At 47.8% G+C, this 15,819-nt stretch overlaps 1 protein-coding gene across 2 annotated transcripts in view; it reads right to left on the bottom strand.

Annotated features, from left to right (window-relative positions):
- st3gal4 (ST3 beta-galactoside alpha-2,3-sialyltransferase 4) overlaps window positions 1-15,819 on the bottom strand; it is a 308,604-nt gene that overhangs the window by 247,067 nt on the left and 45,718 nt on the right. The window lies entirely within an intron of this gene.

Here is a 15,819-nt window from a genome sequence, read left to right on the forward strand (position 1 = left end):
TTGAATCTGGAGTATGCCTTGCTTTATGATTTGGACCGCATGTTCCGCCTGGACATTGGAGGCCAGCTTGAACGGTGCTGTCCTGACGTGGTTAATGCCATTACCTGACATGAACTCCCGGAATTCGTAGCTTGTGAAACATGGGCTATTATCGCTAACAAGGATGTCCGACAAGCCGTGGGTCGCAAAGACCGCGCGCAGACTCTCCACGATGGTGGATGTCGTGCATGAATTCAAAATGATGCACTCGAGTACATATCAACCACAATGAGAAACATTTTTCCCATGAACGGGCCCGCGTAGTCGACGTGAATACGTGACCATGGCCTGGTGGGCTAGGGCCACGGGATGAGCAGGGCCTCCCTGAGGGCATTACCTAGCTGGGCACATGTCGTGCACCTGCGAACACAGTGTTCCAGGTCTGAATCAATTCCCGGCCACCACACATGTGACTGGGCAATGGCCTTCATCAGCACAATGCCTGGGTGCTCGCTGTGGAGTTCCCTGATGAATGCTTCCCTGCCCCTCTGGGGCAAGACTACCCGGCTGCCCCATAGTAGGCTTGGATGGAGAGCTCATCCATCCGTCTGTGAAATGGTCTGACCTCCTCGGGGCATGCTCCATGTGTGGGCGCCCAATCCCCAGTCAGGGCACACTTCTTAATCAGGGATAGGAGGGGATCTCTGTTGGTCCAGATTTTTATCTGGCGGGCTGTGAAGGGGGAGCCTGCGCTGTCAAAGGTATCGACAGCCATGACCATCTCAGTACTTTGCTCCACTGCCCCCTCAATGGTGGCCAGTGGAAACCTGCTGAGCGTGTCAGCGCAATTTTCAGTGCCGGGCCGGTGCCGGATGGTGCAGTCCTATGCAGCAAGCGTGAGAGCCCATCGCTGTATGCGAGCTGACGCATTGGCATTGACGGCCTTGATGTCTGACAGCAGGGATGTTAACGGCTTGTAGTCCGTTTCTAATTCGAACCTCCTGCCAAAAAGGTACTGATGCATCTTTTTCACCCCACAGACACATGCGAGTGCTTCCTTCTCAACCATTCCATATCCCCGTTCTGCTTGAGAGAGCGACCTGGAGGCATAAGCCACAGGTTGTAGTTGGCCCTCAGCGTTACCCTGTTGCAACACACACCCAACCCCATAGGATGATGTCAGAACCAATTTCTTACAGGGGTTGTACAGGGTCAACAACTTATTTGAACAAAGTAGGTTCCGCACCCGACTGAAAGCCCGTTCCTGACAGTCCCCCCAAAACCAATCACAACTCTTACGCAGGAACACATGTAGCAGCTCTAACAATGTGCTTAAGTTCGGCAGAAAGTTCCTGAAATAGTTCAAGAGTCCCAGAAATGAACGCAACTCTGTTGCAGGGCCTGGGCGCTCGTCGAATCGCCTCTGTTTTGGATTCGGTAGGCTGAATCCCGTCTGCAGCAACCCTCCTGCCCAGAAACTCGACCTCAGGAGCCAAAAACACACACTTAGACTTCTTGAGTCGCAGGCCTACCCGGTCCAGTCAGCGTAGCACCTCCTCCAGGTTGTGGAGGTGTTCCTCGGTGTCATGACTCGTGATGAGGATGTCGTCCTGAAATACGATTCTTCCAGGAATGGATTTGAGCAGGCTTTCCATGTTTCTTTGAAAAATCACGGCCGCTGATTGAATGCCAAACGGACACCTGTTGTAAACAAACAGTCCCTTGTGCGTGGTGATGGTGGTCAGTAGTTTAGATTCGTCGGCCAGTTCTTGGGGCATGTAGACTGAAGTGAGGTCCAACTTGGTGAACAGCTTGCCGCCTGCCAGCATGGCAATAAGGTCCTCCGCTCTCGGGAGCGGGTATTGGTCTTGTAGGGACACCTGGTTGATAGTGGCCTTGTAGTCACCATAGATCCTGACCGAGCCATCCGCTTTTAGGACAGGAATGATGGGGCTCGCCCAGTCGCTGAATTCGACGGGCAAGATGATGCTCTCTCTCAGCAACCGGTCCAACTCGCTCTCAATTTTCTCCCGCATCACATACGGCACAACTCTGGCTTTGTGGTGCACTGGTCTGGCGTCCGGGGTGATGCATATCACCACTTTGGTACCTTTGAACGTCCTGACGACAGGTTGAAATAGTGACTCAAATTGCTGTAGGACCTGTGAGCATGAACTTCGCTCCACAGATGACATGGCGTGCACATCCCCCCATTTCCAGTTCATCTCAGCTAACCAGCTCCTCCCCAACAGTGAGGGACCATTGCCCGGAACAATCCAGAGCGGCAGCCGGTTCACCGATCCATTGTGCGTGACCGCCAACATTGCACTGCCTAGCACTGGAATGATTTCTTTGGTGTATGTCCGTAATTGCGTCTCAATGCGTTCTAGTTTGGGTCTGCTGGCTTTGAGTGGCCACAGCTTTTCGAATTGTTGAACACTTAGGAGTGACTGGCTGGCCCCCGTGTCCAGCTCCATGCGTACAGGGATGCCCCTCTTCTGGTTCATCCCCCTCGTATATTAGCCTGGTTACAGGCTTTCAGCACATTCTGGCTAAATGGCCACTGAGGTTACAATTTCTGCAGATGAACTGTTGAAACCTGCAAGTCCTGGCAGCATGTCTGCCCCCACACCTCCAGCATAAACTGAGATTCCCATTGTTGTGAACAAAAGAGCTGTTACAAAGCATTCCTCGCTGATTGTCCCTTTGACTGCTCTTGAGCATCCTGTTAATGGGTGTCAATGGTCCCATCCCTGGCCGCATTGTCCACTGGGGGGGCGTAAATGTCCGTTCAGCCTGCCATTGTCTCTGTTGGAGACTTACTCTTGGGTCTATTGCTGCCTAGGGTGTCTCGAACTGCCCTTGCCTGCCTGCGGGGCTCTGTGTCATGTTTATGATATTGACTCCCTGAGGCAGAATTGCGCACATATTATGGGTCCAAGTTTCCACACGATAAAAAACGGGCGCCCCTCCGAGCTGGGCGCCCGTTTTTCGCACCGAAAACAGCGCCGGAAAAAAAACGCGCTATTCTGGAGCGCCCTGCAGCTCCATGTCTGCTTGGTGCGCCGCCCAGGGGGGCGGAGCCTACCACTCGCGCCGATTTTGTAAGTGGGAGGGGGCGGGTACCATTTAAATTAGTTTTTTTCCTGCCGGCAACCCTGCGCGTGCGCGTTGGAGCGTTCGCGCACGCGGAGTGTGAAGGAAACATTGGCACTCGGCCATTTTTGTAGTTCTTTGTAGCTGTTTAATTTTTGAACATTTTTTAATAAAAGCACGTTGCCATCAGCACATCAGCACTGAGGCTTCTTGCAGCAGTGAGAAGGCTGCAGGAAGCCTCAGAAAGTTGAGGCAGTCGTTTCCCTCCCCCTCCCCCGCGGGAACGAACAGCTTCCTCCTCCCCCCCCCCCGCGGGAACGTCTTCCTCCTCCCCCCCCCCCGCGGGAACGGCTGCCTCAACTTGTGAGGCTTCCTGCAGCATTCTCCGTGCCTGAAGCACTTTCACACAGGAAGGAAGATGGTTTATTTAATCTTTTCTTTGCTTATAAATTTTTATTCAGGTTGGATTTATTTGTATAATATTTGTAGAAGTATAAATAAGGATTTATTGTAGAATTTAATGACTTCCCTTCCCCCCCCCTCCACCTCGTTCTGGACGCCTAATTTGTAACCTGCGCCTGATTTTTTAATGTGTTGACAAGGTTTTTTCAGTTCTACAAAAATCTTCACTTGCTCCATTCTAAGTTAGTTTGGACTACGTTTTCACTGTGGAAACTTTGAAATCAGGCGTCAGTGGCCGGACACGCCCCCTTTTGAAGAAAAAATTCTGTTCCAAAGTGGAACTGTTCTACCTGACTAGAACTGCAGAAAAAAAAATGTGGAGAATTGCGATTTCTAAGATAGTCCATTCTCCACCAGTTGCTCCTAAAAATCAGGCGCAAATCATGTGGAAACTTGGGCCCATTATCTTGGTTTCCTCCTCCCCAGCCATAAAAGTCTGAGCCATCAACGCCGTCGCTTCCAAGGTCAAGTCCTTGGTCTCAATTAGCTTTCTGAAAATTCCAGCATGACCGATGCCCTCAATAAAGAAATCCCTTAGCATCTCCCCCCTGCAGGCATCTGTGAACTTACAGAGGCTGGCCAAGCGCCAGAGGTCCACAACAAAATCCGGTATGCTCTGTCTTCCCGACGTCGGTGTGTATAGAATCTGTGTCGGGCCATGAGTACACCTCACCGGTTTGAGGTGCTCACCGATTAGTTTGCTGAGCTCTTCGAAGGTTTTGTCTGCCTGCTTCTTGGGTGCTAGCAGGTCTTTCATGAGCGCATAAGTCTTAGGTCCACAGCTGGTCAGCAGATGAGCCCTTTGCTTGTCGGCCGCTGCGTCTCCCAGCCAGTCCTTCGTGACAAAACTCTGCTGGAGCTTCTCAATGAAATCATCCCAGTCCTCACCAACACAGTACCGTTCATCTGTGCTGCCGGTGGCCATTCTCGTGGGGCGTTGATTACCGTTTCTCGTCGCCAATGTAAAGTCCTTACACAATACCACAAATCCACACGAGGCACATTCTATGGACAAAGTCACTCCATGACCTGAACCTTTATTCACAGGACCCAGAAGTGATGACCCTGCATGGGACCTCCCTTTATATACCTGGGTGACCAGGTGAGGAGTGTCTCTCACGAGTTCATCCCCTATGGTCAAGGTGTGCATTTCTTATGTATATACAGTATTACAGTGTTGTTACATAAAGGTTACATACATAACAGATGCATTGGTTGTAATCTACCAAAATTCCCTGAATTCTGAGAGGTCCCAGCAAACTGGAAAACCGCAAATGTAACACCCCTATTTAAGAAAGGAGGGAAACAGAAAGCAGGAAACTATAGACCAGTTAGCCTTACATCTGTCATTGGGAAAATGCTGGAGTCCATCATTAAGAAAGTAGTAGCAGGACATTTAGAAAATCATAATGCAATCAAGTTGAGTCAGCATGGTTTTATGAAAGGGAAATCATGTTTGACAAATTTGCTGGAGTTCTTTGAGGAAGTAATGAGCAGGGTGGATAAGGGGGAACCAGTGGATGTGGTATATTTGGATTTCCAGAAAGCATTCGATAAGGTGTCAAACAAAAGGTAACTGCACAAGATAAGAGCTAATGGGGTTGGGGGTTGGGGATAATATATTAGCATGGATAGAGGATTGGCTAACGAACAGAAAACAGAGAGTCGGGATAAATGAGTCATTTTCAGGTTGGCAAACTGTAACTAATGGGGTGCCACAGGGATCAGTGCTGTAATCTCAATTATTTACAATCTGTAGTAATGACGTGGATGAAGGGATCGAGTGTAACGTAGCCAAATTTGCTGATAATATGGTGGGAAAGCAAGTAGTGAGGAGGACGCATAGAATCTACAAAGGGATATAGACAGACTCAGTGAGTGGCAAAAATTTGGCAGATGGAGTATAATGTGGAAAAATGTGAGGTTTTCCACTTTGGTAGGAATAATAAAAAAGTGAATTATTATTTAAATGGGGAGAGATTACAAAATGCTGCAGTACAAAGGGATCTGGGGGTTCTTGTACGTGAAACGCAAAAAGTTAGCATGCAGGTACAGCAAGTAATCAGGAAGGCAAATGGAATGTTGGCCTTTATTGCAAGGGGGATGGAGTATAAAAGTAGGGAAGTTATTCTACAACTGTAGAAACATAGAATCATAGAAAATACGTGCAGGAGTAGGCCATTCGGCCCTTCGAGCCTGCACCACCATTCAATAAGATCATGGTTGATCATTCACTTCAGTACCCCTTTCTGCTTTCTCGCCATACCCCTTGATCCCTTTAGCCGTAAGGGCCATATCTAACTTCCTCTTGAATATATCCAATGAACTGGCATCAACAACTCTCTGCGGAACGTAATTCCACAGGTTAACAACTCTCTAAGTGAAGAAGTTTCTCCTCATCTCAGTCCTAAATGGCTTACCCCTTATCCTTAGACTATGTCCCCTGGTTCTGGACTTCCCCAACATCGGGGACATTCTTCCTGCATCTAACCTGTCCCGTCCCGTCAGAATGTTATATGTTTCTATGAGATCCCCTCTCATCCTTCTAAACTCCAGTGAATACAGGCCCAGTCGATCCAGTCTCTCCTCATATGTCAGTCCTGCCATCCCGGGAATCAGTCTGGTGAACCTTCGCTGCACTCCCTCAATAGCAAGAACGTCCTTCCTCAGATTAGGAGACCAGAACTGAACGCAATATTCCAGGAGAGGCCTCACCAAGGCCCTGTACAACTGCAGTAAGACCTCCCTGCTCCTATACTCAAATCCCCTAGCTATGAAGGCCAACATGCCATTTGCCTTCTTCACCGCCTGCTGAACCTGCATGCCAACTTTCAATGACTGATGGACCATGACACCCAGGTCTCATTGCACCTCTCCTTTTCCTAATCTGCTGCCATTCAGATAATATTCTGTCCTCGTGTTTTTGCCACCAAAGTGGATAACCTCACATTTATCCACATTATACTGCATTTGCCATGTGTTTGCCCACTCACCTAACCTGTCCAAGTCACCCTGAAACCTTTTAACGTCCTCCCCACAGCTCACACCGCTACCCAGCTTAGTGTCATTTGCAAACATGGAGATATTACACTCAATCCCTCATCCAAATCATGAATGTATATTGTAATTAGCTGGGGTCCCAGCACTGAACCCTGCAGCACCCCACTAGTCACTGCCTGCCATTCCGAAAAAGACCCGTTTATTACGACTCTCTGCTTCCTGTCTGCCAACCAGTTCTCTATCCACGTCAGTACATTACCCCCAATACCATGCCCTTAATTTTGCACACCAATATCTTGTGTGGGGCCTTGTCAAAAGCCTTTTGAAAGTCCAAATACACCACATCCACCAGTTCTTCCTTGTCCACTCTACCAGTTACATCCTCAAAAAATTCTAGAAGATTTGTCAAGCATGATTTCCCTTTCATAAATCCATGCTGACTTGGACCGATCCCGTCACTGCTTTCCAAATGCGCAGCTATTTCATCTTTAATAATTGATTCCAACATTTTCCCCACTACTGATATCAGGCTAACCGGTCTATAATTACCTGCCTCTCTCTCCCTCCCTTCTTAAAAAGTGGTGTTACATTAGCTACCCTCCAGTCCATAGGAACCGATCCAGAGTCGATAGACTGTTGGAAAATGATCATCAATGCATCAACTTTTCTAGGGCCACTTCCTTTAGTACTCTGGGTTGCAGACTATCAGGTCCCGGGTATTTATCGGCCTTCAATCCCATCAATTTCCCGAACACAATTTCCCGCCTAATAAGGATATCCTTCAGTTGCTCTTTCTCACTAGACCCTCGATCTCTTAGTATTTCCGGAAGGTTATTCGTGTATGCCTTCGTGAAGACAGAACCAAAGTATTTGTTTAACTGGTCTGCCATTTCTTTGTTCCCCATTATAAATTCACCTGAATCTGACTGCAAGGGACCTACATTTGTCTTCACTTAACTTTTTCTCTTCACATATCTATAGAAGCTTTTGCAGTCAGTTTTTATGTTCCCAGCAAGTTTCCTCTCATACTCTATTTTCCCCCTCCTAATTAAACCCTTTGTCCTCCTCTGCTGTATCATAAAATTCTCCCAGTCCTCAGGTTTGCTGGGAGTATTGGTTCACCAGGGTGTTGGTGAGGCCACACCTAGAGTACTGCGTACAGTTTTGGTCTCCGTATTTAAGGAAGGATATACTTGCATTGGAGGCAGGTAAGAGGTTAACTAGGTTGATTCCTGAAATGAAGGGGTTGTCATATGAAGAAAGGTTGAGCAGGTTGGAGTTTAGAAGAATGAGAGGTGATCTTATTGAAACATATAAGATTCTGAGGGGGCTTGATAGGATAGATGCAGAGAGGATGTTTCCCCTCATGGGGGAATCTAGAACTGGGGGCATAGTTTCAGAATAAAGAGTCACCCATTAAAACAGAAATGAGGAGGAATTTCTTCTCTCAGAGAGTCGTGAATCTTTGGAATTCTCTACCCCAGAGAGCTGTGGAGGCTGGGTCATTGAATATATTTAAGGTGGAGATAGACAAATTTTTGAATGATAAGGGAGTCAAGGGTTAAGGGGAGCGGGCAGGGAAGTGGAGTTGAGGCCAGGATTAGATCAGCCCATGATCTTATTAAATGTTGGAGCAGGCTCGAGGCGCCAAATGGCCTATTCCTGCTCCTATTTCTTATGTTCTTATGTTCTAATAAGAGATGGTGGAACTAGTTAAGCCACAATGTGACAAAGTAGAGGCTATAAGGTAATGGCCCAGATGCAAAACAAATAAACAAGTAAGACATTTCTGTGCCTCGTTGAATATTATCGATGATTTATCCCACTCTTCGCCACCAGGGCGGCCCCTTTGACAGACGTACAACAACAACAAGAAGTTACATTTACATAGAGCCTTTAATGTAGTCAAACATCCCAAGGAGTTTCACAGGAGTGTTATCAAAAAAGATTTGACACCGAGACACATAAGGAGATATTAGGTCAGGTGACCAAAAGCCTGGTCACCGAGGTAGGTTTTAAGGAGCGTCTTAAAGGAGGAAAGAGAGGTAGAGAGCCGGAGAGGTTTAGGGAGGGAGTTCCAGAGCTTAGGGCCCAAGCAGCTGAAGACACAGCCACCGATGATGGAGCGATTAAAATCGGCGACACACAAGAGGGCAGAATAGAAGAAGCGCAGATATCTGGGGGGATTGTAGGCAACATTCCCTTTAAGCTGCGAGGCCATGCAGAGCTCTGCAGGTCCCATGCAGCTGGTGAGTCAGCTTTTAAATAAGAAAAGATCCGCGGTATTTTGAATTGCCACGTAGTCCCTTAAAGCACACCTCCAAAACATCATCATCATCATAGGCAGTCCCTCGGAATTGAGGAAGACTTGCTTAAAATGAGTCCATAGGTAACTGAACAGTCCAATACAAGAACCACAGTCCCTGTCACAGGTGGGACAGATAATCATTGAGAGCAAGGGAGAGTGGGACACATTTGTCGCATGCTCTTTCCGCTGCCTGCGCTTGATTTCTGCATGCTCTCTGCGATGAGACTCGAGGTGCTCAGCGCCCTCCCGGATGCACTTCCTCCACTTAGGGGGGTCTTTGGCCAGGGACTCCCAGGTGTCAGTGGGGATGTTGCACTTTATCAGGGAGGCTTTGAGGGTGTCCTTGTAGCGGTTCCGCTTCCCACCTTTGGCTCATTTGCCGTGAAGCAGTTCCGAGTAGAGCGCTTGCTTTGGGAGTCTCGTGTCTGGCATGCGGGCAATGTGGCTTGCCCAGCGGAGCTGATCAAGTGTGGTCAGTGTTTCAATGCTGGGGATATTGGCCTGGTAGAGGATGCCAACGTTGGTGCGTCTGTACTCCCAGGGGATTTGTAGGATCTTGCGGAGACATCGTTGATGGTATTTCTCCAGCGACTTGAGGTGTTTACATTAAAGGTAACATTGGTTGTCGGTCTGGAGGAGATTATAGAGATAGGGAGGGGTGAGGCCATGGAGGAATTTGAAAATAAGGACGATTATTTTAAAATTGACGCGTTGCTTAACCGGAAGCCAATGTAGGCCTGTGAGCACGGAGGTAATGAGTGAGTGGGACTTGGTGCGAGTCAGGACACGGGCAGCCGAGTTTAAGGAGGATAAAACATGAGAGGCTGGCCAGTGAGCTTTGGAATAGTCAAGTCGAGAGGCAACAAAGGCATGGGTGAGGGTTTCTGCAGCAGATGAGCTGAGGCAGGGTCGGAGTCGGGCGATGTTATGGAGGTGCAAATAGGCAGTCTTAGCGATGGCACGGATATGTGGTGGGAAGCTTATCTCAGGATCAAATATGGCACCAAGGTTGCGAACAGTCGGGTTCAGCCTCCGACTGTTGCCAGGGAGAGGGATGGAGTCAGTGGCTAGGGAACACAGTTTGTGGCGGGGACCGAAGACCATGCCTTCTGTGCTCCCAATATTTAGTTGGAGGAAATTTCTGCTCATCAAGTACTGGATGTCAGACAAGCAGCCCGACAACTAAAAGACAGTGGAGGAGTTGAGAGATTTGGTGGTGAGGTCGAGCTGGGTTTCATCAGAGTACATGCGGAAACTGAGGCTGTGTTTTCGGATCTCATCAAATCTCGGGAGCCGAATAGCGTCCGATGAACCCCTGGAGTTTTTGGGGACCTTGGCGATGCCTTCTGCTCAGGCTCAATACTGATCGTTCCAGATTTCTCCTGGGAGTTCATCCTCTGGGCAGATGCATCAGACGCTGGGCTTGGGGCAGTACTATCCCAGGTTATTGCCGGGGCCGAGCATCCCATAATATACCAGAGTAGATGGCCTCTGCCTTGAGAACGCGACTATGCTGTAGTCGAGAAGTAGTACTCATTGATCAAATGGGCGATGGAGACACTGAAATACACTTTGTTAGGGAGAGCCTTCCAGCTGATAACGGAGAATAAGAAAGAGTATGCCCGGTAGGTGCACATTGGTTTTTGCCTTTCCAGTTGAGCATGGAGCCAGATCCATACATGGGAATACGATCGCCCTCGACCAAATGTGGTGGCTTACGACAGAAATCACTCGAGCCTCTGGCTCTTTGCTGGCGGGGTGGGGGGAAGTGTTTATAACAGAGTAAGAAATGGACGATATGTGAGCCATAGGTTTCTGAGACTTCTGTATCCACTATAGGGGCACTGCTTTTAAAAATTGTACATCAGAATGACCAAGGTAAGGCGGTATAGCTATAAGTAATCTTTAACACCAATCAGGCAGGGCTCCCAGCCTGGAAGGATAAAAGATAGAGAGGCTGCAGAGAAACTAGCAAAGAGCGAGAATCTATATGCTGGAAGGTAAGCGCTGTTACTGTTTTATTCATCTCTGTAAAAGACACAACTGCCGTAGAGACAGATAGATAGATAGACCTCTGAGGAGGTGATTCGAGGAAGAGTGTCATTAAAGGGTTTGAGGTTTGTCCAACAGTGAGTAGTTGAGCATTTCTTCATCCGCCTCCTCGTTGTCTAATTCAAACCGTTGTAGTTTTCTGTGTGCTTTGTGCTTTCCTTTTTCCTTTTTCACGCACACACAACACTTCAACAATGTGGCCACCTCCCGGGCTGTGCCTAGAGGAGGGTGTCCCCAGTGTGAACCGGCCCACCATCTTCCAGCCTCCATAAACTTGACATCATCCAAAATTCTGCTGCCCGTGTCCCAACTCGCACCAAGTCCACTTCATCCATCCTGTGCTCGCTGACCTGTTCTCGGCCCTTACGCCTCAAAGAACCAGCTTCATTTCAAGGGCCACCTCCGAAGGCCTGAAATTGGCCGCAATTAGCGGAAACTCCCAATGGCGATTAATTCGAACTGGAGGCGGGGCCGGCTTCTCGCGCAATGTTTTTTAAACCAGCGCAATGCGCAAACCCGAGTCGCGCTTGAAGTTCCTCGATCTTTTGCGTTGGTTTGCCCGATTTCGGGTGAGTTGGACTGAAAGGTTACAGCGGAATCCCCAAGCACTTGTTCTTAAGATTTACGCTGACATTTGTAATGAATTCACAAGCGGAGAACATTCTGGATAAAACACTGCAAGGCACAGTATATTCACGACCCAGATCGAACTGAATGTTCTGCCCTGCAAGTATAGGTTCCTGTCTGTCTGTCTGTGTGTGAGTGTGTCAGTGTGAGTGTGTGTGTGTATGTCTGTGTGTGTGTGTGTCAGTGTGTGCGTGTGTGTCAGTGTGAGTGTGTGTGTGTGCGTGTGTGTGTGTATGTCTGTGTGTGTGTGTCTATCTGTTTCTGTCTGTCTGCGTGTGTGTCTATCTCTGTCTGTCTGTCTGTGTGTGTCTATGTGTGTGTGTTTACAGTCAGGTCCCCTTGTTCCCGATTGCGAGATAACCACAGGCCAATCCCGCCACCTACCTGGTCTCGGCGGCTGGCTGGCTGGAATGTGTGGGAGGTCGGCCAGTGAGATTCACATGACTTTAAAATGTCCCAGGCCTCATTTCTAGGCAGTGGCTGAGTGTCTACCTTCACACCCGTGAGTCAGACTCGTGGGCTGAAATCTGGCACGGTGCAGGTATTGTCACATTTACTGTGCCAAAGCAATGGCTCCAAAAGCTGGTTCGCTTCCGTAACCTGGTGGCAGAGATAGTGGAGATGGTGCAAATGACAGGGTGCGGATCCCATGCGTGCCTGCCATGCAGTTAATCATATATTATTAAAACAACAGACAGCTGTGAGAGCTGATTACAAAAGGGAGATTAAGCACTGGAAGGATAAATATGAGGAAGAAATGATCAGGAGCTATCATATTTTACCGCAACCTTTGAAATGCTGAGGGCTTGGAAACATTATACCAGACTGGCAATCGGTTTGTGATGAATAATCTATACAGTAATATAGATGGGCATTAATTGACTTCAGAAAAAAGAGGCCATATAGCCCATGGCCCAGGTTTTCAGAGCTTCCGACCTTAGCGAATACACTGAGTAGATTTGTCGCTAGTCGCCCAATCCCTGCTGGGTGACAGCAGTGGGTAACACTCTCACCTCTGAGTCAGAAGGTTGTGGGTTCAAGTCCCACTCCAGAGACTTGAGCACATAACCCAGGCTGACACTCCAGTGCAGTGCTGAGCGAGCGCCACACTGTTGGAGGTGCCGTCTCTCAAATGAGATGTTAAACTAAGACCCTATCGTCCCTCTCAGGTGGACATAAAAGATCCCACAGCACTATTTCAAAGAGCAGGATAGTTCTCCCCGGTATCCTGGTCAATATTTATCCCTCACTCATGACTAAAACAGATTGTCTGGTCATTTAGCCCATTGCTGCTTGTAGGAGCTTGCATTGATAATGATGAATGATAGAAGCAGTATATTGATTGTCTTATACCAGTTGAGAATTACTGTAATGTATGCATCTGTGCGTGTGCTCACAGGTTTGTAGAGCTGTTGCATTGTGAGTGACTTAGCCTCAATAAAATCCCAGTCAGTTGGGTCTAGGTCATCCACAATGAGGTATGGAGTTGTGAGCCTAGTGGATGAACTTGTAATGTGTAGTGTGATTGTTAAACCTTTGTTAATAAACAAACTAGTTCTTAATAGCAATGTGTTGCTATGAATTCTTAAGCAAAGAACCCACGAGGTGAATACATTACAATCACCAACCTGTAAAATGGATTTGCTGGCAGGCTGCAGTCTGAAAGCTCTCAGGAATTAGACTGAAATATATCTGCAGGTGTCGGGTTTCTGCTCCAACCTTGAGCAGTCAACAGCTCCCTTTTCAGTAGTCTCCACCGCTACCGCAATCTGAGATATGTCAGCTGTTGCCTCATCTCATTGATTGGAATGTTACTTCACGTTAGCAACAACATGGGTACAGGAGGAGACCATTCAGCTCCTCGGGCCTGTTCCGTCATTCTAACCATTCCACAATCAGCCAGTGGCTCAGTGGGTAGCACCCTTGCCTCTGAGTCAGACGGTTGTGGGTTGAAGTCCCACTCCAGAGACTTGAGTGCAAACATCTAGTGCATTATCGAGGGAGTGCTGCACTATCGGAGGTGCCGTCTTTCGAATGAGCCCAAGCCCTCTGCCCTCTCAGGTGGATGTAAAAAATCCCATGGCACTATTTCAAAGAAGAGCAAGGGAGCTAGCCCCGGTGTCCCGGCCAATATTTATCCCTCAATCAACATCACTAATAACAGATTATCTGGTCATTATCACATTGCTGTTTGTGGGAGCTTGCTGTGCACAAATTGGCTGCCACGTTTCCTACATTACAACAGTGACTACAGTCCAAAAGTACTTCATTGGCTGTAAAGCACTTTGAGACGTCCGGTGTTCGTGAAAGGCGCTATATAAATGCAAGTCTTTTGTTTCTTTTATTAGGTCATGGCTGATCTGTACCTCAACTCCAGTTACTCGCCTTTGCTCCATATCACCTTCCCTAACAAAAATCTATCGATCCCTGTTTTACAAAGCTCCAATAGTCCCCCAGCATTCACAGTGTTTGGGGACGGTGGGGGGCATTTCTGATTTCTACTAGCCTTTGTGTGGAAAAAATTGCTTTCTGATTTCACTCCTAAATGACCTCGCTCTAATTTTAAAATGATGTCCTCGCATTCTTGATTCGCCCACCAGAGGAAATTATTTCTCCACATCTACCCTATCGAATCCTTTTAACATTTGCAATACCTTGATCAGATCATCTCTCAACCTTCTACACTCGAGGGAATCTAATGCAACCTGTCTTCATAATTTAAACCTTTTAGCCCCGGTATCATTAAGAACATAAGAAATAGGAGCAGGAGTAGGCCATACTGTGGATAAGTGTGAGGTTATCTACTTTGGTGGCAAAAACAGGAAGGCAGATTATTATCTGAATGGTGACAGATTAGGAAAAGGGGAGGTGCAGCGAGACCTGGGTGTCATGATACATCAGTCATTGAAAGTTGGCATGCAGGTACAGCAGTCAGTTAGGAAAGAAAATGGCATGTTGGCCTTCATAGCGAGAGGATTTGAGTACAGGGGCAGGGACGTGTTGCTGCAGTTGTACAGGGCCTTGGTGAGACCATACCTTGAATATTGTGTGCAGTTTTGGTCTCCTAATCTAAGGAAGGACATTCTTGCTATTGAGGGAGTACAGCGAAGGTTCATCAGACTGATTCCCAGGATGGCTGGACTGACATATGAAGAAAGACTGGATCGACTAGGCTTATATTCACTGGAATTTAGAAGAATGAGAGGGGATCTCATAGAAACATATAAAATTCTGACGGGATTGGACATGTTAGATGCAGGAAGAATGCTCCCGATGTTGGGGAAGTCCAGAACCAGGAGTCGCAGTCTACGGCTAAGGGGTAAGCCATATTGGACCGAGACGAGGAGAAACTTTTTCACCCAGAGAATTGTGAACTTGTGGAATTCTATACCACAGAAAGTTGTTGAGTCCAGTTCATTGGATATATTCAAAAGGGAGTTAGATGTGGCCCTTACGGCTAAAGGGATCGGGGGTATGGAGAGAAGGCAGGAGTTGGGTACTGAAGTTGTATGATCAGCCATGATCATATTGAATGGTGGTGCAGGCTCGAAGGGCCAAATGGCCTGCTCCTGCACCTATTTTCTATGTTTCTATACGGCCCCTCGAGCCTGCTCTGTCATTTAATATGATCATGGCTGATCCGATCATGGACTCAGGTCCACTTCCCTGCCCGCTCCCCATAACCTCTTAATCCCTTATCGCTTAAGAAGCTGTCTATCTCTGTCTTAAATTTATTCAATGTCCCGGCTTCCACAGCTCTCTGAGGCAGCATTTCCACAGATTTACAACGCTCTGTCAGAAGAAATTCCTCCCCATCTCAGTTTTAAATGGGCAGCCCCTTATTCTAAGATTATGCTCCCTTGTTCTAGTCTCCCCTATCAGTGGAAACATCCTCTCTGCATCCACCTTGTCAAGCCCCCTCATAATTTTATACGTTTCGATAAGATCACCTCTCATTCTTCTGAATTCCAATGAGTAGAGGCCCAACCACCTCCTTCTGGTGAATCTGCACTGACCTCCTCCAAGGCCAATATATCCTCCCTCAACTGTGGCGCCCAGAACTGAATGCAGTACTCCTGATGGGGTTCTGCTGTTAATATGATGGCATGTTCTTTTGTCAAGATCTGTATGGTACCTGCAAAATTGTGTGGCTGCTCTGGATACCATTCACCAAATGGGATTGCAGCCGGATATAGTGAGTGGGATTTAGCAGTCAGCGGCGAAAGCGCTGTGATGCACTTGGCCCAAAGACTTTCCAGGGGCTTTTGAAATCAGCCAACTGTCCAAAAAGTGCA

Source organism: Pristiophorus japonicus, chromosome 11, assembly GCF_044704955.1.
Source record: "Pristiophorus japonicus isolate sPriJap1 chromosome 11, sPriJap1.hap1, whole genome shotgun sequence".
Taxonomy (NCBI): Eukaryota; Metazoa; Chordata; class Chondrichthyes; family Pristiophoridae; genus Pristiophorus; species Pristiophorus japonicus.